This window comes from Mustela erminea, chromosome 19 (genome assembly GCF_009829155.1).
Source record: "Mustela erminea isolate mMusErm1 chromosome 19, mMusErm1.Pri, whole genome shotgun sequence".
NCBI classification, from domain to species: domain Eukaryota; kingdom Metazoa; phylum Chordata; class Mammalia; order Carnivora; family Mustelidae; genus Mustela; species Mustela erminea.
This window is the reverse complement of record NC_045632.1, coordinates 40,613,153-40,638,841: the sequence shown is the minus strand read 5'-3', so window position 1 is coordinate 40,638,841 and position 25,689 is coordinate 40,613,153. Positions and strand designations below refer to the sequence as shown.

The window sequence follows — 25,689 nt, the reverse complement described above, 5'->3', positions numbered from 1 at the left end:
TTAGGGCTTAGGGCACCCGGGAATGGCAAATGAAAACACATCACCAAAGGCGCTGAGAGGAAGCTAGAGAGTAGAAGGACTCACTCAGGTCAGGGTCCAGCCTGAGGAGGTGGCCGAGGCTGGTACCACGTGCGACTCACCCGCGCGCTCCGCGGAAGCGCTGGGCCTCCTTGGCCTTGCCAGTCGCTCGCCCCTGGTGTGAGGGCGGCGGCGGAGCGCGGTGTCCAGTGTCCAGAGGCCTGTCACCTTGAGGCCTCTGAGGTCTGAGGGTTGAGGGGAGCAGAGGAGCAAAGCCACCAGGCAGTGCAAAGCTAGGACCCCCTTCCCCAGCGGAGGAACGCGAAGGCTAAAGGCCACGGCCGCACGACGGACGCCGGACGCCGCGAGGACGGCGGGCGCGCCGAGGGGGAGGGGCGGCGTGCCCCGAGAGCCCGCCCCGCCCACCGCCCCCGCGCACGCTGCCGGGCGCGGAGCAAACCCACCCAGCCTCGGGCGCTCGCAGCCCGCGGTGTGGCCGCGGCCTTTAGACTGCCCATTCCGACGCTGGGCGGGCTTCGGTCGCTCCTCCGCCTCGCCCGGCGTTCCGCTGCCTTTCCCTTTCGTGGACCGTCCGAGTCTTTCTTACTCGTCCCCGTTTTCCGTTAACTCCTCGGCTTCACGCCCGTCGCCGCGCTCTCGCTCCGCGCCCTGCTTACCCTGCCCTACGCCGGCCCGTCACCTCTCCGCCAGTTCCCCATCCTGATCCCCGTCCCTCCTGGAAATTCCTTTCCCCCGTTCTCCCTTTGCGTCTTCATTGTCCTTCCGCCTTTTCTTTTTCCACCACCTCCCTACCCTGGAAACTTGTTCCAGCCAGGGATCCCACCGGGTCACAGGCGCCTCCCTCCACCACCAGGCCGGCGGAGTGTGTGGGTGCCCCCGCCGCTTCGGGTACCACGAGCGTCCCGCCCAGTCCCTGGCGTGATTCCGAGGTCTTGACCCCGGCTGCCTTTTCTTGCCGCGACTCCGCGAGGGCAGGAAGAGGCCCGGGGCTCTCTCCTTCTAACCGGTCCTCCTCGAGGGATAAAAGAGAGGACTGGGGGAGGATGCAGGCCCAGCACCCTCAGGCCCTCTCGCCCCCAGAGCCGCACTTCCCGCAGAGTCGCGGCGGGTGTGCGGTGAGGGGGCCCTGAGGCAACAAGTGACGCTGCGTGCGGGGGCCGCTGGTACCTGCCTGAGGCGGGGGCCCCGGCACCCTCGGGGGTGGGTGGCGGGAGCGAGACCGGCTCTGGCGAAACGTTCCCTGCGCCCCACTCCTCACAAGGAGGGGGTGGGGGGAACGAGAGAAGAGAGAGACGTGGCTCTTCCCAAGTCCGAAGTCTCCCTCCCCAGGTTTCCCTACCCGTGCCCCGAGCAGAGTTTGCGAGAAATGGGGGAGACACAGGGCAAAAGCCGCCGACGTGGAGGGATTTTCGGAAGGTGGGGTACTAGAGTGAGGAAAGACAATTCCCGATTGCCTCCCCCGCTTGGGCGATGCTTTCTTCCAACCCAACATCCAGGCCTCCCGGGCAAGGGCCCAGCCTGGCCAGCTGGAGCGGATTTGGGCGAAGGAGGAAAAAGGGGCTCCCAACCCCTCCCCGGTTTTCCTCCGCCGCCCTCCCTGATTGGCTGTGCGTCCCTGGAGCCCAACTTCAGTCGCTCCAGACTCTCTGAGCCCCAAGGGAGCCAGAGTGCAGCGACCCGGGCCCGGCCGCGAATCCAGGGGTCGGCATCCGTGGGGCCCCCGGGGGGAGGGGCGCGGACGGGGTCGGCCCCCGCAGCCTCCTCCAGGCCCAGCTTGCTGCGTCTCGCGGCCTCGGCTCCTCTCCGCCCCCCGCCCTTTCCTTCCCTCCCAGCAGCGGCCTCCCTCCTCCTCCGGCCCCCCCCACCCCGCCCGCCACCTCCCCCCGGTTTCTCATTCCTGCCACTAGCGCGCTCGGCGGCTCATTCCGCGGCCGCCGCCAGCCGAGGGGAGCGTCGCGAGCAGATGCCGCGGGGGCCGCTCGCAGCCGCCGCCGACTTGTGAATGGGACCCGGACTGGGGCCGGGGCTGATACCGCTGCGCTCGTTTTGTGCCAGGGACCGACGGCCCGGAGCTGGCGCCCACCCTCCAGGGCCCCAGGTGAGGCTTGCCGCCAGTCCCTTCCTTTCGACTGAATGGGGCTTCTTTTGGGGGGGGGGTGTCTCTGGATGAGCATGTCTGGGGGTGGGGGGAAGGAGGTCTGACTGGAGAAGATTTCACTAATGCAACGCAGAAACGGGAGGGGGGCGGAGGTAAGAAGATTTGTTTAAAAATCAAGAAGGGAGAAGGGAGCCAGCCAGCTGTGGGCGCGGGCGGCGCGGAGAGCAGAGGCGCCAGATGTGCGCTCCAACCTCTCCCCCGCTTCGGCCTCCTCTGGGGTCTGCGCGGAGGCCGCGGGAGAGGGGCTTTGCGCCGGGCTGGGGCAGAGGCTGCAGAGCTGCGCTCCGGGCGCGCCGGCTGCCCGCGGTCGGGTCTCTGGGGAAAGTCGCCCCCCGCGCGGAGCCGGCCCGCCGGCCCGCGCTGCACCTCTTTCCGAAAGCGGCGACGTGACCGAGCTCTGCAGGGCTCCTACCCCTTCTCCCGGTCCCCGCCGAGCGCTCCCCGGGCTCAGCCCTCCTTGCGCGACCGCCGGGGGAAAACGGGAAGCACCCGGCTGGGATCGGCTGTGGCCCCGCACTTTAATAGGCGATCTTTGGGTCCGCTGACTGCGGCTGAGGGGCGGCCGACTGCGGTGCGCGCTCCGGCTCTCCGGCCGGAGTCTGCTCGGGAGCTCCGGGGACCGCCTGTTACCTCCCGCCAGCCCAACGGAAGGTCCGCGCGCGGCTCAGACTCGGACTCGGCTTGCCTGGGGCTTGCGAAGCCTGCCAGGGTCAACGTTAACTTTGCGAACCAAGCCGTGCCCTAAGCCTGCGCCTCCTCCCGGAGCGCGCCAAGCCTCTCCCGCTCCCCGCACGCATGGCCCTCCTCCCTTAGCTTTGCCCGGAACGCTAGCCGGCAGGACGGGAAGGGCGGCGAGGAGAGCACCCTTTCCCCGCTCAAGCCGGGCAGAGCTGTAAGGAGGGCCCGCTTCGCTATGTGAAGAAAGGAGTCCCCGCAGAAAGTGGGGTCGGGGAGGGCCCCCCAGTCACGCTTCCTTATCCTTTTCTCGCCAAGGCCCTGCTTTCGCTTGGGCGGGAGGGTGTGTGTGTGTTGGGGGTGGGGGGTGCACAACACGCCTCCCTTTCCCGGGTGAGAGCTTTTCTAGATGCTCGAAAAAGCCCTGTTGCTTTTGCTGATAATGCAGCAGGAATTTCATGGGCCATCGCGCTGCTATTAAGAAATTGCATCTTTTAATTATTTAATAATGCCATCCCTGCATGACGACGGATTGTCCCTAAGGGATGGGGGTGGAGGGCTGTTCCTGAAACCCTGCTGTTGGGGTCTAGATCTGTCAAAAGTCTTCCCTCGTGTTTCCCCCAAAAGAAATCTTGTTCAGGTGGTTCTGAAATCTTGCTCGGGTGGTTCTGAAATCGTGCCTTGTCTTCCTCTTCGGATCTTTCTTACCAGGTTAATATGAAGCAGGGAGTAAGTTTTCCTTTTAATCAGAGGGAAGACGCGATGATTAATCTGGCAAGAAGGTGGATCAATTCTTTATCACTTGGGCTTGCAGCAGACATCGATGGTTTTGCGGGGTGTCTGGCTTTCCGGGGAATGGGACTGTAGACGTGGTCTCAGGGGCGAGGATCAACCAGCATCGCATCAGCGCATTTGCCAGGCTGGGCTCCGAGTGCTGGATCCTAACACCATGGGAGAGGAGAAGGGGCTGACCTTCATTTCATTAATCCCGGAATTATTTTTCCTATATACCCGAGATGCAGACACCAGAACACAGAAGTAGTCGCCTCCCAACCCTAGCTGCAGGGAGCCTGGTCTCCTTCTAGCAGAAGGAAGGAATAAAAGTTGCAAAACAAAGGGACAGAGTTGTGGTCCATACCAGACAGATCCTGAAGCTCCTGGTCACTAAAGTTCCTTACTCCTAAGCTCTGATTCCAAGTTTTAGAGTTGGCCAGTGGGCCCTGGAATTCAAACCTCCATGCAAAACTGAAATCCTGCCTAGTACAAAGAAATGTGAGTACATTTCAAGTACAGACTAGGGAATGGCATCTTACAGGCCAGGAAAATTGGCTTGAGTGGGAATTATCTTTAGATCTTACTTTTGAAACATTGCAAATTAATGCTTTAAAAATGTGTTGCAGCCAGGCTTTATGATTAGTAACAATTATTACGATCATTTTTGTTGTAATTTCAGAGTCTGCATAAGCTGGCCATTTTATTACATTGTTTAAAAAAAGGGATCCCCCCCCCCACACACACACACACCCCTGGAGTTAGGGGATAGGGAGGGAGAATGAAGAGAACTAAAACTGGATCATCTGTTGAGGCCCAAACATGTAGATTTACTCAAACTGGGCTTATTGCTTACTAGAAAGAATAGGATTTTAAAATAGTTCTAATTGAAGCAGTGGACCATCTTGATAACACTTCAGAACTTCCATTATGTTCAGCATTCTTATCAGAACACCAGATAGTAAAATTACTAGAAACCTAAATTCTATTTTCAATTAAGATGCAATCTTTTGTTAATTTGAGAATTAAAAAAAAAAGTCACAGCTCTATTTTTGCAGGGGTGGCAGTGGATATGTATATTTGTTTATTTGTGAGAGGAGGGTGGGCAGGTTTGGAGACCCATGCCATGATTTGGGGGAGTACAGATCAATTTCATGCTCCTTTAATGGACTTGTCTTCATAATTCATGGTTTTTCTTCCTCTTTGAATAGAATTACATGGCTGCCTTGTAAAGATTCTGGTTTTGGGGACCCTCATATGGGAAATGCCATGACTTTGACCTCAAGGCTTGATTTACAATGCCAGAACTACACTCCCATGAGCTTAGTGTGTCTCGGAACCTTGCCTGTGAATGTCTGTGACTTATGAAGTTGACAGTTCACATAAACTTTGATCTGTGATATTCAGATCTATTTTCAGAAACATCTAAAGGAGATCCGCAGGTTTGATTTTAATTTTCCTCCATTTTCAATACATTTATGTAGGCAAATGTTCAAGAAGTATAACCATTTTGTTTATTTATTTTCAATATTGGTTTTTTTCACTTTGATCATAGACGTACCTTATCATTAATAATGATAAAACACTGGTCTATGGACTTTGAAAGTAGGTAGCAAACATTTTCTCTTAAACTGTTAAGTTTGCCGAATGCCTGAATTCCTCAGTCTTTTTCCTAGAAAATCTGAGCACTGTGTAAATTCACCAGCCAATGATTTAAGGGATTGAAATGTGGTTGGGATTTTTTTTTCCTCCCTCTTATGAAATTGGTCATTGTTTCAGAAAAAAAGGTTACCTAGTTCGTCAGGAGCCTCCATTCTAGATCTTCCAAGCATTTGGGTTGTCAACCTTTCCAATCCAATGTTATTCCTCCTAGAACATGTAAAGATCTTTGGTCTGTGTGGGCTAGGGGAGAAACGTCAACAGGTATGTTAAAAAGGAAAAAAAAAAAAAAAGTAAAGCTGGAGAAAGTTGGACAAATTCTGGCACATCAGTAGTACTAAGAATCCATGAGGAGTCCATCAGGATTACTGTGATAGCCATCCACAGCCTCTTCTATGGGCAGGAAGGACTAAAGAAAACACTCGAGGAGGATAATTAGACATCTTTCTGCTATAATTTTACCCTGACATTGAGAGCCTTGTGCCTCTCTGGAAATGGGCTCCTTCGCGGAAGATTGCACTTCTGGCCACTAGAGGGCAATGGCGCCCTTCTCCAACTTTCTGCATGGGGCCCATCTGCTTTTGAGGGCACCATGAAAAGCGGTTTTGTTACCACCAGCCTTGCCTGGCCCTCTCAGGAGAGACCGAATTCAATCTAGCTATGGTTCAGGCTACCGCCTGAGCAGTTTGTCAGGATTAACATCTTTCTAGTTGGTGAATCTGTTACCTTCAGCCTCTCCTTCCCACCTTGCAAGTTTACTAGAAAGTTGGAAAATCCCGTAACTTGAGATTCTCTGAGCAGGAGATGAGGAGGAAATGGGGTGGGGGGAGGGCTGGGCTGAATGAGACACTAGGTCAGCTCTCACTGAGCTGTGATCTTGGAGGATTTTCTGGCCTTTTTTTTTTTTTTTTTTCTCCCTGCCAGAAAGAGCATCATTTGAGACTCTGAGGGGAAACGAATGAATAAAGAAGGGAAATATTAGTGAGATTGCTGTGGTATCATTGCCTGTTCTTTCAAGAGGTTTTGAAGAGTCTGCAAGACATTTCTAATTTGGAAAAAAAAAAAAAAGAATAGCGTTTTGATCTTTGGTAAACACTTTGGGGCATGGGGTTTTAATAGAACCATAAATGTTTTACTCTTACCTTTAAACCATTCTTGATATTGCTGTAAAAAAAAAAAAACCCTAAATTTAGCAGAGAGTAAAATTTAATTCAAGATTGGTCCTCATGCACTAGAGTTTAATCATTTGACTTTTTTTTTTCCCCTCAGTGATATGGAAATTACTGCTTATGATTAAATTGCATATTTCAGGCTGCACGAATTTATATTTGTTACTGTTTGATAGTGTCATTATGAAAGTTCAGAAGAATAATGTAAAAAAAAACACTAGCGCTATATTATAATTAAGAGGAAAGCTCTATTAAAAAAATAAGTACTGTCTTAAGTGGATTCTTATTTGTATTTTTTTTAACTGAATACAATTGCCTCCCTGGTGAGTCAGCAGTGCAGTTCCTTGCAGCTCCAAGTGTGTTGGAATGCAAGGGCCGTTGATGAAGAAGGAATCAATGCAAATGGATTATGGGAAGGAGTATTAAGTAACTCAGTGGAAAGTAAGACAAAGTGTTTTGTAAACCAATGCTCACTCACCACCGGACAGTTTATTTAACTGAAAAAAAAAGAAAGTGCTTTTAAATTGTAAGTGCTTGTGAATAATGCATGTTTGTTAGAACTGGAGGCAAAATTTCATGGTTATTTGGTTTAATTAGTCATCAGACGGTTGCAGAGGTCCAGAATTCTTATTGAGATAAATCATTGTTCTCGTGGTCTGTCAGGTGAAAGTTTTGGCTCAGGCAGAGAATCCGGCATGCCAGGATATTAAGTGAGATAGGAGGATGAGACGGGGAGGAGGAAAAGAGGTAAGGGAAGCGGCGGGTGGGGAGGAGTGTGAGAGAGGCTAATGGTGCTGTTGCTCATGGTGGGGCAGAGACTGCTGTCTCTGTTCCTTTACCTCCACTCCTGGAGACCCGTGTGAGGTCCTGAATCCAGAAAGCTGGCATAAACAGCTTTACAGGCCACCGCGAGCAGTGGCCAGGGTCTTAAATTCTATCACTTTCTGGCCCTGAGAACGCCTCACAGTACCCTGTGAATTTTTCTTGAATTTTTCTGGTTTTTGCAGGTGACGAAAAACCTTCCTTCACTTCCTCCACGAATCCCCTTCCTTGCCAGAAATCCACACGACGTGGTCCTCGGCACTAGCATGATTTCGCTCATTAAGAATTTGCAGGAATTTCTGGAAGATACTGGCTTTGGGTGTGGTGTCTTCCACGCTATGATGATTACCTAACATAGCAACGGGGGAGCGATGGAGGCTGCTCCCTGGTTTTAGTTTTAGATGCATGAGATCTCTTTTCCGCCACCATTAGGCTCCACCAGTGAGTGCAAACAGTGAGAATTTGGAGTTGCGTCCCTGCCACCGGTGGTGTTTATTCTGTGTAAGAACCAGCACGGATGCCAGCATGGGTAGGCGTATTGGATATAGTGCTGTGCAAACCATTCCCAGCATGAATCTCTGGGAACGTGTTACCTGTAATTCTGTCCTGAACACTCAGGCTACTTCCGTCATCCCCGAGCCTGAGGCTAGGACCAGCGACTCAGACAGCAAGACATGAGGGTGAGGAGTGTGCAACAGCAGAACAAGATCTTGTGTTTGGTTAGCATTTTGATATTTTGTTCATCATCACGGACTTTCTCCATTCAACATGGTTTTTAAAATACTGCATTACAGTATTATTCATGTTGGTTACTGAGTTTTTTGGCAAGCCCTTACATTTCATGCCCAAGGACCGTGCCTCACCTGACTCACCCTAATTCCAGCCGTGTCCCGTCCTTGGATCCTTCTCGGCTCCATCTCCAGGGCTTAGAGGCTATGGGACCGAGATTAAGGAACATCACATTTCTAAGACTCAGACGCCTCATCTGTTGCAATGGAAACCGTAATAATACTCATGTCCTAGAATTGTTGTGACGATAAAGTAAGAATGGAGTACAGTGCCTGGTTCATGATAAGCCCTCACCAAACACTCAGTCCTTTCGTCCTCTCAGACCTGGGATTTGGTTTTAGAGACTAATGGTGGCAGGTAGCAGTTCTTCCTTATAATTACTACCGCAAAATCCTACACTGAAGATTCCCTTTACATGGAGGCCTCTCCCAATTAGGGATGAATTGTTTATTAGTGCCTCCCTCTTTTTGAATTATTTCATAAGTTTAAGTGATCCATCCCTCTTCCATTTAAAATATTCAAGAGGCAGTTGAGATTTTAGAGATAATTATGGCTTTTGAAAAGTGCCTGCCTCCTTCTCCTACCTTTGCATTTTCTGTCTGTTCATTCTACATACGGGTTGCCTGATAAGTTGCCCTGAAGTAATATCTTACTGGGAAAGTTTGCTAAGCGTGTGATGTTGAGATATTCATCACAGGGTCTGCTTTCATTTAAAAGGGGCTCATTACTATTCCAGACTAGCTTAAATGATAATTAGCCCCATGATAAATCGTCTCCATTTCAAGCATATTCCTGTTTGTTTTTCAGGTTAAAGTAGTTTGGGAATTTAAGGGGGTTGAGCAGTGACCATTCTGACTGATGAAGAGACTCCGGCTGGAGAAGCCGTTGCCTGCCTGTGGTCTTCCTAAGGTCCAGGCCAAAGCACAGTGGTTTGGTACAGCCTTGACAATGACAGAAACCCCCATCCATTGCCCCTGCCCCCGCCCCAGCCCTTAATGGTTTTCCAACTGTTTTCACACTCAGTGGCACCATCAGCCTGGGCTTTCCAAGGCTCCTGGACCTTCCGGGTTGTCCTGCTGTGTCCCATCTGCAGCCTTCTTGTGTCATGTGTTTCTACCCCAGGCCCCAAATCCCTCCTGGGTATCCCTTGCAAGGAAAGGAAACATCTCCCTGTGTTTGCCTCGAAAACGGAAGGGAGAAGATCCAACTTGTTGATTTCCTACCATGTGCCAGGTCTGTACCTGAGACCTCATTTATTCTACGCACTCACCCTGTGGGGAGGGTATGAGCATCTCTGTTGTGCACATGGGAAAACTGACTCTTGGGAGGGTTCTGGTCCCTTGTCTAAGCTCCTGGGGCTTGAGGAAGGAAAGCTGGGTTCCTCAGTATGTTCTGAATGCACATGCCTAGAAGCTTTCTGCTGTGTGTGCAAGCTGGGGCTCCCCTAGATTTCTAGAGAAAAACAGCTGGAGCGAGACCTGAGCTGACTGCTCGGACCCCGTGCCCCTATCTACAAAAGGAGCTTCTGGGATCTTCTGGTCTAACTCTTCTTTCTGCCTGTTTTCTGTTTGTCATTAATCCTGCAGCTTCGTACATGACCTGATGACAGCCTGCTAACTACCTCTTATGGAACCCATCACGCTAGCCATGACTATTAACTCGGTTCATTAAAACTCCCCATCACAGGAGGACGTGAAATACCCCTCTTTTATAACTTTCTCCCAATAGTTACTCTTTGCCCCTGCTCTCCATCACTATTTCCTCCTCCTGAGAGCCCTGCAAATATTTGAAAATCAGTATCAGATAATATTTAAAATCTAGCATTTATTGCACATTTAGCTAGTTTCAGACACTGGGCTAAGAACATTCTCTATAATATGAGACTTACCCATAGTGACTCTCTGAACGGGTAAGATTATTGCTAGGCTCTTAACAAAGAAAAATAAAACAAAACAAAAACCTGAAAAAAAAAAACCCTGAATTCCCAGTGTTCCGCAAAGTAATTAAAAAACATAGTCCCAGAGCCTTTCATTAAAATAGGTGACAGAGAACTTGGACCTACTACTTCCTGAGTGAGGAATAGACATTCTACTTTACCAAGTAGGAATCAGGTGTGTGACGTCATTGGATTTATCAGCTATTCTGGCCAACCTTCAGTTAGAGATAAGGGTCCAGGGACCTAGAGAGGAACCACGACTTGCCTAAGATCACTTGTTCATTTAGGGCAGATAAAGCAAGAACTGGGCAATCTTGGCTCTTAACTCAGTCTCTTAGCAGTGTCTACATGCAATTTTTTTTTAGACTAGTTTTACTGGTGGTCTGATTTTTATTTAAACCTATCACTAGGTCCATTATCTATCTGCCTGTCTATCTGTCTATCTATCTATCTATCCATCTATCTATCCATCCATCCACAAAAAGATATAACCTCTTATGTCATTAGGCAGTTAAGTTATGACGGCTATAAATGGGACTTTCAGTGAATCTCTGTTTGGAAGTCATAGTCAACCAATCCAATGCCATTTGATAATATTTTGAAAACTGTAGCATTTGACCTTGGCCTTCAGGTCTGTCCTACCTTGTAGTCACTATCATTACTATGTCCATCCCATGTGTGCCTCAATAACAAAGGAGAGTGGCATCTTATCTTGTCACCTCTGGCAAGCGTTCACAGGGCTCACTGGCAGGGTGTGGCTTGAACTTGATCCCAAACCCATTTCTTTGTCACCTACTTTAATGAAAAGCTCTGGGCTGGGCACATAGAAATAGTCAAGTCCTAAGGCCTTCCCTCTGGGAGCTGCTATACCAGTGGTACCGAACATACTACGTTCAAGGCTGCAAACATTTAGTGCAGCAAAGGAAGTACAAATAAGTGGGGCCACAGGGCCGATGAGTCCCAAGCAGTGCGGTGATCCAGGGTGGTCTGGGGAAGGAAGGCATTTGTGGCTACCATGTACTGATGATGGTGGGGCATCCTTAGTGATACAGGGTGCATTACCCCTAGTGCAAATCATCTAGGCATGGGGAACTTTCCTATTAGAAAGACTTCCTTCTATGGAGCCAAACTGTCTCTCCAGAGGTCACATTCTTTGATACAAGCCTTTGATGCTATGCAGAATGGATGGAGTTCTCCCACATTCGTTACCCAGTATTTACTATCTTCCAGGATGCCTTCTCCCCGGTTTTCACATCTCCAGTATGAACACCTTATTCATGTTTGCTTCAGCCCTCCGTGGAGGGAAGGACTGAAGACAAAATTCCAGGCAGCTAAACACTAGACTATACCCTTCTTTCCCCACGCTTCTTTTATTGCAGCCCGAGGCTACATCACATTAGCTTTTATTGCCAGTCACATCACCCAGAGGACTTATGCTCCATAGTTTGTTTGTTTATTTGTTTTTCCTTATGTGCTGCTGTTAAGTCACATTTCCCCACCTGTCCCTGTGCACCTAAGACATGACAGGCACCTTCCGCCGTTGTCAGCACGGGATCCGGAGTCAGACTGCCCTGCTGCAAACGCTGGCCTTGTCCCTTCTTAGCTGTGCAGATCATTTTAGCCATTCCTCCGCTTCCCCATCCAAACGCTGGGTTAGTAATAGCTACCTTATACCGGGGCTCTGGTAGCAAACACTATTAACACATACACATGCTTAGACCAGTGCACAGAACGTGATTGCTGTCACTGGTGTCTCAGTTCTATGAGTAGCTTTACTTAGTTACCAACCTCGCTTGGTAAAAACAAAACAACAGCAGCAGTAAAAATAACAGAAAAGGAGCAGGGGCAGGAACTTTTTAAATAAGACACTCCCTTTTCAGTGATTCAACAGCCTAGAATACACTATTCTACATGTTAGTCGTTCCTGGGCGTGCATATCTGTCATCTGGTTTGCTTGTTTGCTTGGCTGCAGAGCAGTGGGACCCCCTCCTGTGTCTGGAGAACAGCTCACAGTAAGACTTTCCATAGAGAGAAGAACCCTCCTTCTGCTCCAGAGGCCTGAAGGACCAGAGTGGCTTCCCTGGCTCTCCTGGAAACTAGAACACAGATTCAGTACTAACTTCCCCGTGTGTTTTACATCTGGATTCAGTATCTTGTATATATATATATATATGCAGACATGAATGCATACAGACGCAAAACCACTGGCCATGAAGCACTCACTCTGAGTGCTATGGCTGTGGTTGCACCAGTCTCTGATTTCTGGGGCCACCGGGGTGGTAGAGCAAAGCTGTAACAGCCCGTGTCCAGCAGAGACAGCTATGGGGTCCTCACCCACCTGTTCCATGGGAGTGTCTTGTCTGTGATCTGGCTGTCTCAGGCTCTTGGCATTCCTCTCCATTTTCCGAGCCTGCTTCTCTAGCCTTCCCGGAAGAATGGTGCTACCCTAAGTCTGTTTCTGAACTAAGAACTGAAAGAACTGAACTAAGAACCAAGCACTGAACTAAGAAACCCGAAAGGCTTCGTTTCCCTGCTCATTTTGCAAGACTATTGTGAGAAATCTTACCCACGGCAGTACTGAGTGGGGTATCTGGCTTTTGAGCTCCTTTTGAATGAAGGGAATGTTGATAATTAGATGCTAGGGTGTGAGGGTAGAACAGAGGCAGCCTTTATTAAACATTGAATAGTTTAATTTGGGCAAAAAGTAGGCAAAATTTCAGGACCTAGGCTGAAGCCTACTGATATAGCTTAGTAGATGGTGGAATTTCTGTGGGAAGCTGTGGCAGATAGCACAATAGCTAGTCACGTGGACGGCCAAAGATCTGTTGGAAGGGACGGGGCAGGTTGTGTGGGCAAGTGGCCCGTGGATGCTGGCCACGGAACCAATGCTAAATTCCCAAAAAATATTATCCAGAGGAAGCTAAGGCCAGATATAGGGACAAGAATCCAAATTGGTTCCCCAACCCAGTGGCAGCCAGGTAGTGAGGTGTATGCGAAATTCAGAGCCAAACATCTTGGAGAAGGCAGGAAGGAAAACATAGAAACTCTCCAAGCATTCACGGGAGTGTCAAAGATGCCCCCCATAAAAATGGGCTAGTCTCCCTAAGTCATATCCTAGCTTCTGGAGGGGACAGCTCCCACGCTGTCCTGGCAGCATGGGCTCTGTGTTGACCCAAGGAGACAGTGATCACATGGCAGTTGTCAGTGCTTACAGCTGGGCGATTTGGGGCAGGAAGGACACACAGGTATAAGCTGCCTCTGCAGTTCGCCTCATACCATCCCAGGACAACTTTCCTCACCGACCTTTGTCAGAAATCAGCGTCACCCCGTCTGGTTGGCTCGGTCAGTTAAGTGTCTGTCTTCGGCTCCGCTTAGGATCCCAGGATCCTGGGATCCAGCCCCAAAGTTATCAGGCTCTCTGTTCAGCCGGAGTCTATTTCTCCCTCTCCTCCCTGCTCCTGCTCTGTCTCTGTCTGTCTGTCTCTCTCTCAAATAAATACATTTTTTAAAAAACAAAAAAGAGAAAGAAATCAGCATCATCTTTCAGGGAGGGAAGCCTTCGGAGCAAGCTCAGAATTTCAGATCTGTCTAATGGGCCAGGTAGTGGAACACAGAATGACTTTGATTTTGTGGCTGATGAACCACTGGCCACACCTGACTCTGTTATCACCAAGCTGCCTGGGACTCTTGGAGCCATGCATTTCAGTTTCCATGGGATGCTCCCTGATGGGTCACCATGGACACCCATCCAGACCACAAACCACAGATGCCTAACCGAACAGGTGAAGCTGGGTGGGCACCTGTGTTAGTAGGTATCAACTTTCTTTCTTTCTTTTTTTTTTTTAAAGATTTTTATTTATTTATTTGATAGACAGAGAGAGATCACAAGTAGGCAGAGAGGCAGGCAGAGAGAGAGGGGGAAGCAGGCTCCCTGCTGAGCAGAGAGCCCAATGTGGGGCTCGATCCCAGGACCCTGAGATCATGACCTGAGCTGAAGGCAGAGGCTTAAACCACTGAGCCACCCAGGCGCCCTAGGTATCAACTTTCTATTCTCTATAAAAGCATGCATATTTTAAGGTTTTAAATATTTAAGCACATATTTAAAGGTACTATAAAATATTTTATTGACAATGTATTTGAAATCCAAACCCAAGCTGAAAAATCAGAGGTTATTTCTGCAAACAATTCCAATTCACAACCTTTTGACCTAAAGCACCCCAGCAGTGACGGGAGACTGTTCTTGAACTGGCTTGCTCCCCTACCGACTTCATATATGGACACGGCTGTGGTGTTAAGATACAGTTGTCATTGTTCTATTATTCTTGGGAACCTAAGAAGCAGTATATAAATGAAGTGTCACTATTAGTATTATTATCTTAGAGTAAAAATTGCAATGTAGCAGTTAAAGCTGGGCACACTTGCCTTCGAAATAATGCATGGGTGATTCTTGTGTTTTATTCATCGCTGCTGCTCCAGCAAACATCGCAAAGAATCTTCAACTTCAGCAAATCTCAGCAGTGCCTTTGGAAGCATTAGTCAGGAGACTAATGTAGCCAAAGAGGCTGTGTCTTTGACGTGAGGGATGGGTCCCGTGGAATTATTTCAGCTGCCCTCTCCCACCAGCCCTGCTGCTGTCGAGCCTTGCATTATAAGCCAGAGAGGCCCCCAGTTTTCACTTAGAGAGTCATGCCTCGTGTCCTTTTCTTATTGGCTGTGTAACATTTTATTTCTCACGAACGGAGAAGGATCGCCTGTCAGCAAGTTTGCTGCCAATTGCTGACGAATTTCCCCTAATAGGCTGCCAGGTGATTCCCTCTCTCCAGGCCGACGAGCTTAGTGCCATCTGACGTTGCTGATGGATAGCTACGGGGCCTTGGGCAAGCCAATTAACCTCGGTTTCCTCATCTGTAAAGTGGCCTTCGGGGTCCTTTCTAAAACGGTCTGACTCTCATATCTTCCACAAATCCTTTGGCAAGGTGCTTTTTGACTGTCAAATCTCAGCATTCTAGAGAAAGCCATGCGAACAGAAACACCAGGAGGTGAGAGCACAGACCAGGTTTGCCCAAGCACAGTATGCCAGCAAGTGATAGCGGACAGAGTCTGCCTGCGGGGTAGTAAGTTCAGGACTCTGTGGAGTACACTGAATGCCGAATTCAGGGCTTTGGACTTCAATCCCTAGCCCCTAGGGAGCCTCTGAAGGGTTTGGAGTAGGGGAGTGATGTGTTGAATGCATTATTAAATGATTTCTGGAACAGCATGGAGAATTACTGATAGAAGGAACAGAGACCCTAAAGAGGGAGGCCAGCAGGATGGGGGTTACAGCAGAGATGATGAAGCGGGGATTAGGGACTAGGGTGGGGCAGCATTCTCACAATCGCTGTTGTGCACTGAGCACAACACTGTATGCACATCCTGCGCAGCGATCCCCGTGAATTACCTCAGTCTGTCCTCACTACAACCTCAGGGAGGCGGAAGCTATAATTATGCTCATTTATAAAACATAGAAACCAAGACTCAGGATAGTTAAGCCACTTTCCCCAGTGTTGTGTGGTTTATAAGTGGACAAGCAGGGATTTGAACAGATATTCCATGTTCTCCACGGCTCTGTTGTAGGGACACCGAGGTAAGAGACTTTGAGAGGTTCAGGAGACTTGCTGCTGATGGTTGATGAGGAGTGGGGATGGATACTTGGTGACGTGCAGACAGAATGACCTGCACTTGACCTTCCAGGGCTTACCTCATCCCATCTTCCCAAGCTCATAAACAGGAGATCGCACAGATAAATTGTTGCAAAGGATTTGAACTCAATTGACTGAAAGAAATAGAAAGCTTTTCCTGTGGTTCTTCTAATAGGATTGATGGGTGCTTGGCTTTCTCCCTATCCAGGGATGATTTGAGGAGGACACAGAGTGTTATGTTTTCTGTGATGGGCTCATCATACAACTTATATACTTGAAAAGATGGGTTACACAGAAAACAAGTTATGCTTCTAAAATCCATGTTTTCTTTTGAAATTTTGGTTCCTTTCCAGTCCTGGCATAGATGAAGATGCCCCAGTAGTGTCATTTTGAAACAATTATTTTGCACCCAGGATTTACAGGGGGGTGATTCTAGGGGCTGTTGAGAGAAAGCCCATAAAGCCAGTCTTCGTCCATCAGCGGGCACTCGCTACTTCCTGTCACGTGACTCCATGACCTGGTGCAATGTATGGCAAAGGTGAGAGAAGAGAGTCACATTGTATCTGTACTGATGCATATGAATAAGGACCCGGGCTTCTGAGAGATAAAAGAATTACCTACACCAGAATATAAGAGGCTGAAAGTTTGTCAGTCTAAGCTAGAACTTAAGAACACCAAATCACTGTGAGACAAGAGTTGGAAACTAGCTTCCCTTGTCCAGACTCAAGTTCTGTCTATGGTAAAAAAAAAAAAAAAAAAAGAGGGTTAGAATGGAAAATTGCCTCCCCATAGGAGAGATCTGGAAGAACAACTGTGTTCTGTCTTAAAAGTAAGGGAAAAAAAAAAAAAAAGAAAGAAAAGAAAAAGAAGGAATTGAAAAAAAAAAAAAAAAAAAAAACAATGAAAAACATCTCTCTCTACCCAGCTTGACCGAGAGAATACATGTATTATTCTCTTCCAAACCCAGCTCCTGGGGTTCAGATTTTTACTTGGACAATGAAAACCAAATTGATGATAGGCTGTTGGGAACTCAGGACTTCTTTCTCTGTTCTGGCCAAGAACCTCCAAAACCTGTCCCCTGACTCATTTAAATTAGTGGTTGTAAAAACAAAGGCAAGTAAGAAAAGCTTTGTGGATAAGAATGTGAATTGATTAAATTCATGGAAATAGCATCACTCTTCAAGGATTGCCTGTCTTTGCTGAATGTTGAAAATATTGATACTATCTCCAGTATTGTTTCCCCTATTTTTATATTTGCATGGGAAATGATTTGATTAACATTTTCTCTGAAGAGGGTTTCCTTCAGAGCAAGGTACATTGATGGTATCAGTTTGGCCCACAGAGCAGGCCTTCCTTCCCCGGCAGGGCTGATTTGGATGCAAAACAGAGCTATTTTGGAAACTAACGTTACCTGTATTGTTGAGTCTCTTCGAGGCTCAGTTGGGTTTGCTACAGGAGAGCATTGAGGATGCCATTCACGTGGCGTGCATTGTGCTAATACGACTTTAATTTTCATGTCAAATTGGACAAGAAATGAGTTTGTCAAAAATAATCAAGCCTATTACAGAGGTGCCAGGTTGGAGAGTTACTGAGATGTGACTATTACTCTGTGACGTGACCTTGTGTTGTGGGGATGTGTAGATGGAGGTCATCTGGCTGGCTGGACCCAGGTACTCCCCTTGGGAAACTCCTAGGGAACATTCTTCGACACGGCTCAGCTGGTTAGGAATATTCCCGAATCTTCACAATGACGTGGCTCTTGGCTCTGTCTCATTCCCAGTGCCCTGCAGGGCTCCTTACAAAATCAAAACCAGACCAAAAATGCTTTTTTTTTTCTTTTAACGATTTTATTTATTTATTTGACAGCGAGAGATCACAAGTAGGCAGAGAGGCAGGCAGAGAGAGAGGTGGAAGCAGGCTCCCACTGAGCAGAAAGCCCGATACGGGGCTAGATCCCAGGACCCTGAGATCACAACCTGAGCCGAAGGCAGAGACTTAGCCCACTGAGCCACCCAGGCGCCCCCCAAAAATGCTTTATATAAATAGTTCAATCTCTACGAAATTTATGCTTTACCGTAAATGAAAGATAATGTGACTTGAGGCTAGGTCCACATAGGTGGGCCCAGAAATCCAACCGAGTGTGAGGAAGCACTGGGAAGAAAATATAGAAGGGATTCCATATACGGAGCCTGTAGGAACTGATTTTAAGTCTTTTAGTTATCTATGAGGCCAGAATCCTTTTGACTTCACATTTCGTAGGGGAGTTTTGAATCTATTTCCACAGAACACTCAACAATTCTCCCGGACTCCAGGATTCTACCAATATGTCTGCGTTTCCCGAGTCCATTTAGGTTCCTCTTCACCTGTTAGGGTCTTTCTTTGGAGCTGAGGGGGCACAGAATGCCTTGAACACTATATCCTGTCAGCGCTCTGTTGTGGCTTTCAACAATAGACGTGGATGTTTCCCGTGGCTTTGGCGTGTGCTTTAAATTCACTGTCTCAGGGGCGGCTGGGTGGCTCAGTCAGGTAAGCAGCTGTCTCTTGACTTCAGCTCCAGGCAGGATCTCAGGGTCTTGGGATGGAGCCTCAAGGACCGCTCCGCGCTCAGTGGGGCGTCTGCTAGAGATTGTCCCTCTTCCTCTGCCCCTCCCCCAACTTGCTCACTTGCTCGCTCTCTCTCTCTCAAAGAAATAAATAAATCTTTTTAAAAATCCCTTTATAAAATTCACTGTTTCACTCAGATCTCATGACAGCAGTGAAACCTGATCGAGTGACTAAAAATTCAAGAGCGGAAGGGGTTCAGACTAAAAGCTTTCAGATTCCACGGCCACCACCAGTTTGGAGCAGTGTGGCCGGGCGTCTCTATAAGTTCTTTTTTGCTTCAGTTTCCTTATCGGCACCACTGGCATGACAAGGACACGTGCAAAGCCCAGTGAGTACTTGATAAATGTCAGAGACAACCCTGTGAGTGGGATGTGCATTTTTATTTCTGCTCTGCAGAGAGGAAGAGAAGGTGCACTGAGTTTGCACGTCTTACCCTGGTTATAGAGCCAGGAGCGACAGCGTGGACTTTGTATCCAAGTTCAAAGGCTTTGAACCCATTTGTTTTGCTCTGTTCCTTCCACTCAAGTTTACTAAGCTATTGTTTCTCTATTGTTTCTCTCTTCCACACCAAAACCTCTCCCTGTCTTTTTTTTTTTTTTTTTTAATTTATTTATTTTAGAAAGAGAGAGAATGTATGAGCAGGGGGAAGGAGAGGAGTAGAGGGAGAAGGACAAGCTGATCGGAGCCTGAGGTGGGCTCAGTCCCACAACCTAGAGACCATGACCTGGGCCAAAATCAGGAGTTAGACGCTCAATGGACTGAGCCACTCAGGTGCCCCAGGCCTCCCCTAGATTTGATGAAAACTAGTTTTCCATCACTTGTAAAGATTTCATGCTTTCCTTTTAAAGAAATTGACATAAATAGTGGTCTCTTTCCCAGGATGAATCATATTTGCGTAACTGTGAAGATGTTAAGAACTCAATTTTCTTCAACAAATCCTTTGTTTTTAAGCTTTTACATGTTTATAATTGAAATTCCAGGAGGATAGCTCTTCAGGCAAATGTCCTTGAGACATGGGACACAAGCCTTAGCTGTGAGCTGTATCTGTAATTTTAACTTTTCTCATAGTCCAGTTAAAAAAGTAAAAAGGAAATAGGTGACAACGTGAGTGACGAGGTTTATTTAAGCCAATATATCCAAAATATTATGACATGCAATCAATATAAAATTGTTAATGTGCTATTTCTCATCCTTTTTTTTATACGAAGTCTTTGAAATCTTGTATGTGTATGAGTAACACATCTCAGTTGGGGCGAGGCACATTTCGAGTTCTCAGTAGCCACCTGCCCCTAGTTAGATACTGTATAGATACTGCAAGTCGTGATTTTTCTAAGGACAATTTATAAAACGAATGATATTTTAAAAGACTTATTTATTTTGGAGAGCAGGGAGAGAGAAGGGCAGAGAGAGAAAGAGAGACTCTGCAGCCACCTCTGAGCTGAGCACAAAGCCCAGTGCAGGGTTCAATTCCAGGGCCCCAAGATCGTGAGCTGAGCCAAAACCAAGAGTGGGACACCTCACTGACTGAGCCACCCAGTGGGGCACCACTGTGCCCCAGTCTCAGGACCTTCTAAACCACAGCAGCAGGAACCACCTTCTTGGGTTCATTGCAGCTTTTCTGAATCTCCCAAAGCTGGACCTAATCAAAGGGCCCACAGAAAGGGGATGACCAGAACAAGGTCATTCTTATCAACAATCAAAGGTAATCATGACTTTCAAAGGTCCGAGTGAGCTAACACGGACATAAACTTCAGACCTGGCAACCTGACTTTCAGATGTGGGACACCTGTGAGTAGAGATGGCCCTGAAGCAAAATACATAACACTAAAAATGTGTTGTCCCTCCATCCACTAAGCAAATATGCATGGGACACTGATAAATTAATTAGGCTGGAAATAGAAGGGTGGCCACAGTAGACAGCTTCCACTCTTACAGACTTTATAGTTTAGTTTGAGGGAGTAGAGAATAAAATACAAACAAATGAACAAAGTATTTTTCAGTAGTGGTAAGTGTGATCTTTTACTGATGAGGTAAAAAGTCTTTTACACATGACAATGTGATGTATTAGGAAGTAACTGACATTTGAGAATGACAGTCACTCTCTCTGGCCATCCCAGCTGAGGACTGCTGGTACAAATGGGGATGATGATTGTGAAGATATTTAACATTATTGGGGCCTACAATGTGATGACTAGGAAAGGAAGAAAGAAGAAGGAAAAAGAAAAAATAAAAGAGGAATAAAAATGACAAGGAAGGAAGGGGGCACCTGGGTGGCTCAGGCGTTAGGCGGCTGTCCTTGGTTCAGGTCATGATCCAAGGGTCCTGGGATAGAGGCCCACAAAGGGCTTCCTGCTCAGGGGGAAGTCTGCTTCTCCCTCTCCCGCTCCCCTTGCTTGTGTTCCCTCTCACTGTCAAATAAATAAATAAAATCTGAAACAGAAATGACAAAGAAGGGAGAGATAAGAGAGGGAAAAAACAGGACAACGTTTTGGCTGACACGTTTTGTAAGTGATGACAAGACATCCCAATAACTATCCTGAGAGAGAGCTGGATGAGAGTTGGATCCCCTAAAATTGAAAGTGAGCCCCAAAGAGGGAAAGGACCTTGACCAGCATCACAGGTGAGTTCAGGACTCTTCCAAGAGCAGAATCTGGGCCTCTGGTATGTCACGGTACCTCCTTGTTCACACCCAGGTCTCCTGGTGGACTTTCATTGCCTTTATTCCAGGGAAGGTCCTCCTTAGTGAGAATGTGTTAGGAAAGTTGTGTGCATCTCTCGGAGGTTCTGAGAAATCAGTGAATGTGTAGAACAAGCTTGTATACGTCAATGGTTGGAATAAATAAAATTATTAGAACTTAATTCCTTTGGTTAATGGATAGAAGCTTGGGGATGATGCCTAATAGAATATAGCCCACACACATCTGATGGATGCTTTGCAGGGGAAAGTGATCAGATTCTCACTTGTGACCCAAAAACAAACAAACAAAAAAAGTGATGAAATCTCCATCTCAGGAAGAGATATTTACATTAAATGCGTTGATAGGAGATATAGGCTGTCCGTGGAAGGACTTTTCTCAGGGGGCGTTAAACATAGGAATTTGTCTACCCATCTGGGGTCTCCCGATAAATGCCAGTCTGGCGGGAGGTTCCTCTGGTTGTCCTCTCACTTCAACCACCCCCAAATTCAGTCTCTTAGTTTTTCTTTTTTTTTTTTAAAGATTTTATTTATTTATTTGACAGAGAGAGATCACAAGTAGGCAGAGAGGCAGGCAGAGAGAGAGGAGGAAGCGGGCTCCCTGCTGAGCAGAGAGCCCGATGCGGGACTCGATCCCAGGATCTTGAGATCATGACCTGAGCCGAAGGCAGCGGCTTAACCCACTGAGCCACCCAGGCGCCCCAGTCTCTTAGTTTTTCTTAAGATGCTTCTCTGTCTCAGAAAAAGAGAAACTTTTTTCTGAGTTACCTCAGTTGGACACCCGTCTCAGCCTTTTCTGTCAAATATTGGAGATTCTTAGTGCTGTTTTCTTCAGTCTTTTATTCCAGACATCTCCTCTTCTGTCACGCTTTTTCACTGGGATGATTCACAGACTTCATAGCTTCACCTCCTGTCCTAACGCTGGCGAATCCCCAGACCGCATTCCGAACTTAACTTAGCAAACTTTTAAATATGATCATTTCCCCTGTATTCCATATTCCAGTGATATCAACGTTATCCACCAACGTAGCCAAGCAGAGGCAAATGAAAATACAAACATAAGTCCAAGGTGCCTCATTTCTGAGACCTCACGTCTTGTCTACGGCCAATTACTATTGATCTGTTTTCTGACTCCTCTCACAATATGGACATTTTTCTGATTTTGCTATTGTCCTGGTTTCATCCTTTGTCATTTCTCTTGTGACTTTGAAGATTCATCATTCTCTTTCCTCCTTGCTTCCTGCCTTTGATCAGAGCCCCATGACCTCCTTTAGCCCCAACACTTATAGCTTCTTTAATACTTGGCACATAGCAGGTTGCAGTGGCTACAGGTTACAGAAATCTAGCCCAGAAGAGTTTGAGAGAAAGAAGTTTTGGGCTGTGTAATTGGGAAGTTCATGAGAGGTCTAGCTTCTGGCTGGACTAGATACAGGGCTTCACAGTTCCGAGAAATCTGTCCTACGTTTCCACATGCTGGAAACTTTGAGTCTTAGTCTCAGACTCTGTTGCTACTGAGAGGTTTTCCCACATGATAAAAACAATGACATGACCACCACCGGTGGTCTCAGAACATGCTTATACTTGAGGTTTGCAGAAGCAGGAAAGAGCTGTCCCTCTTTCTCCATATCAGAAAATTCCAAGGAAGGACTGAGACTGCCTTGAGCCCCATGCCTATTTCTGAGGCCATTTTCTCTCTCCTGTGAATACTCGTAAGGACCCAACTTGGGCCATGTGTTCATCCTTGTGGCTGACAGTGGGGTTGGGACAGAACACAAAGCCCCTTTAAGACATAGAAGCTCAGAATTGTTATTGGATAGACAGACAGATGAATGGATCAATGAAATGGTATTTGGCCTCCCTAAACCTTTACTGTGTTTTAGTCCACATATGTCTGCATTTGTGCTCTTTCCTCTCTCTGGGAGAAGAGACGCATATCATCTTGCAGTTTAGGGTTCATTTTGGTACAGCTGTCTATGTGTTGGTTCTCAGTGGCTGTGGATTCCATGAAGCCTAAACCAGGATACCATCTCGCAATTCACGGTACCCAAGGATGGTTGAGTAAAAGAGTAAGTTACTGAACATATAAATGAGTGAATGAGAAAATAGAGGGTTACAAGGCATTTCTGTAATGTTGGGAATTCTGCTCAATACATCCTTTAGAATCAAAGTTTTCAAAGTGACCTTGAAGGGCATTTGATTTATTTACATTTGATATTCATTTTATAGTTTTAAAGAGATTTAGGTGCTGATATTTAGAGAGATTTAAGGATTACCCCTAAAATTGCATGACATAATGATAGTGGCATCAGGAATAGGGCATCAACCCTTTTAACTCCTAGTGAGGTGCACTTTCTATTACACAAATCTCTCTTCTCAACTGATATGCGTTAGATAGGCACCTACCTTAGCCTATGCCCAAAGGAGATGCTCTAGGGGATAGTAAAAATGAAAAGACCGAGCACCAATTTTCCAGCAGCTCTCAGCTGAATGAGGGCAATTTAGTCAACGTCCAACAGCATGACTGTTATCTATCCAGAGAGGGACTGTCATTCCGGCCTGCTGCCTCGATATTTTCTTGCTATCCGAGGAGGACTTCAGTACCTCGTGTAACTGGACGACCAAAGTTGTCTTACAGAACATCGGAGGATATGTCAGCTCTGGTATGTTTGTCTGCCAGTGTCTCGTGTCCAGGGAACTTAGGCATAACAAGAAGAACGTCATGGCACCTGGGGATGCATTGCATTTCTCAGATTCTCTGAAGAGACCGCACTGGCCAGGTTGGTTCTTCCAGCAGTGGCTTTGCCCCATCTCCTGGCCATCTCTTCTACATTTGATCTCTTTTGACGACATTTCTTTTCTCCATTGAGTCAGACAAGCTGAGTTTTCAGGTTGGAAGGAAAAAAAACCATACGGGTTGCCATTCTTCTACTGATATTCCAAACGATCCTTCTTGGAGTTTGGGGGGCTCACCTGCTACCTCGTGATGATTTCTGGTTAGATTATTATTCTAGCACAGCTTCATTCCATGGGAAAAATCACATAAGAAACAAGTATACAGACTCATATTCTGAATTTGTTCTTATGATTTAAAAGTTATGCCTCAATTTCACCGACCGAAAGTCCCCAGTAGTTAAAAAGGAGAGCTGTCAGGGGCTTCCTGTGGAGGGCAGGGGGGCTCTCAGTGTTTTGTTCCTTGTTATAGGGCTGATAACACAGTCATGATCCCTTAGTAAAAATACACAGAACTATGTTCTTCTATATCTATTTTTTTTAAATATTTAAGAAAAATTTAAAAAGTAAAAGCAAAAAAAAATTAATAGTAATATTTATACCCCTAGAGAACAGGGGTTATAAGCCTGGGATGATTTTTTTCCACCAGGGAGTATTTGTCAAGATCTGAGACATCTTTGGTTGTCACCACGGGGTAGGAGTGTGCTATTGGTATCTAGTGAGAGAGGCCACGGATGTGGCTAAACATCCTAGAATAATACACAGAGCAGCACGCCCTGCCCCGAACAAATAATTATCTGGCCCATTAGTGCTGACATTCAGAAGCCCTGCCCTAGAGAGTGGAGATCCATCTGAAAGATTAATTTCTGAAGGGCCATAGCAAACACCATTCATAGAAACTTGTATGGTAGATTATATCTTTCTTTCACAGTTGAGGAAACTGAGGCTCATAGAAACCAATCCATCCAGAGTCATTCATTTAAGAACCCAAGAAACCAGAACCTTCCTCTTTACACCAGTATATTCTGTTGCCTAATATCACTTCTCCAGCGCAAAAATCGTAATTTGAAAACTGACACATACTTCTCTCCACAACTAAGATGCTTTTTGTGTAGGACAACCAGATAAAGGCATTAATGAAAAGAGGCTTTACAGAGATAGCATTGATATGATCTTCTGCAACAATGGCTTTGTAATAAACTACTATGAATTACTTTTTCCAAGAACTTGTAAAAATATGTGCAAACTGGAAAGCATCGTGTTCTTGTTATTGAACCAGCTGAAATTTGACCTTTGCACATAAGTAAGAAGACTGTCATTCAGGGGAGTTTCAATGCATTCCTGGCCGCTGTCAGGAGATTGCCGAACCTCTTCCCTTCCCCGGAGTATGAAGTTGTCTGGAGTTTCCTATCTGTCAATGCCAGTCTACACATCGTCTATCAGTCAGGATGCCCTGAGGGTAACAGAACGAGGAGGATACACGTGTATTCGGAGATTTATTGGAAGGTGAACTGGCTCAAACCATTGCGAGGGTTGGCAAGGTACATCGGAGGTCCACAGGACAGGTGGGCAGGAAGGACCGACAGGAGCCTGGGGATGGGAGCCGTAGCTGCCGTCCACAGGTGGATCTTCCTCTTTGTTAGAGTAAATTCACTTCTGCTCGGAAGGGTTTTCCGCTGGTTGAGTCAGGCCCACCCAGACTATGGAGAATAATGTTCACTTAAAGTAAACGGGATTATAGACTTTAGTGACATCTACAAAATACCCCAATTAGTGTTGGTATAACGGGACTATCACCTAACCAAGTCAACACATAAAGCTGATCACCATGCACAGTGAGTATAATCTTTTTGAAGCCAGAAGTTATTTTAGATGGTGTAGTTCAGTTCTCAGAAAGTAGGAGTGTGAAGGAATGTAAACTACACTATTTCTCCGAACAGCGTGAGGATATGGTGGGCCCGCTC

At 47.0% G+C, this 25,689-nt stretch overlaps 1 protein-coding gene across 1 annotated transcript in view; it reads left to right on the top strand.

Moving 5' to 3' along the window:
• Nucleotides 1–1,916: 1,916 nt before the first annotated feature.
• The window catches only part of CDH11 (cadherin 11), a 147,892-nt gene continuing 124,119 nt past the window's right edge, over nt 1,917–25,689 (top strand). The window contains exon 1 of the mRNA XM_032323554.1: nt 1,917–2,137. The gene's annotated coding sequence lies outside the window, so the exon portion shown is untranslated. The remainder of the gene's footprint in view (nt 2,138–25,689) is intronic.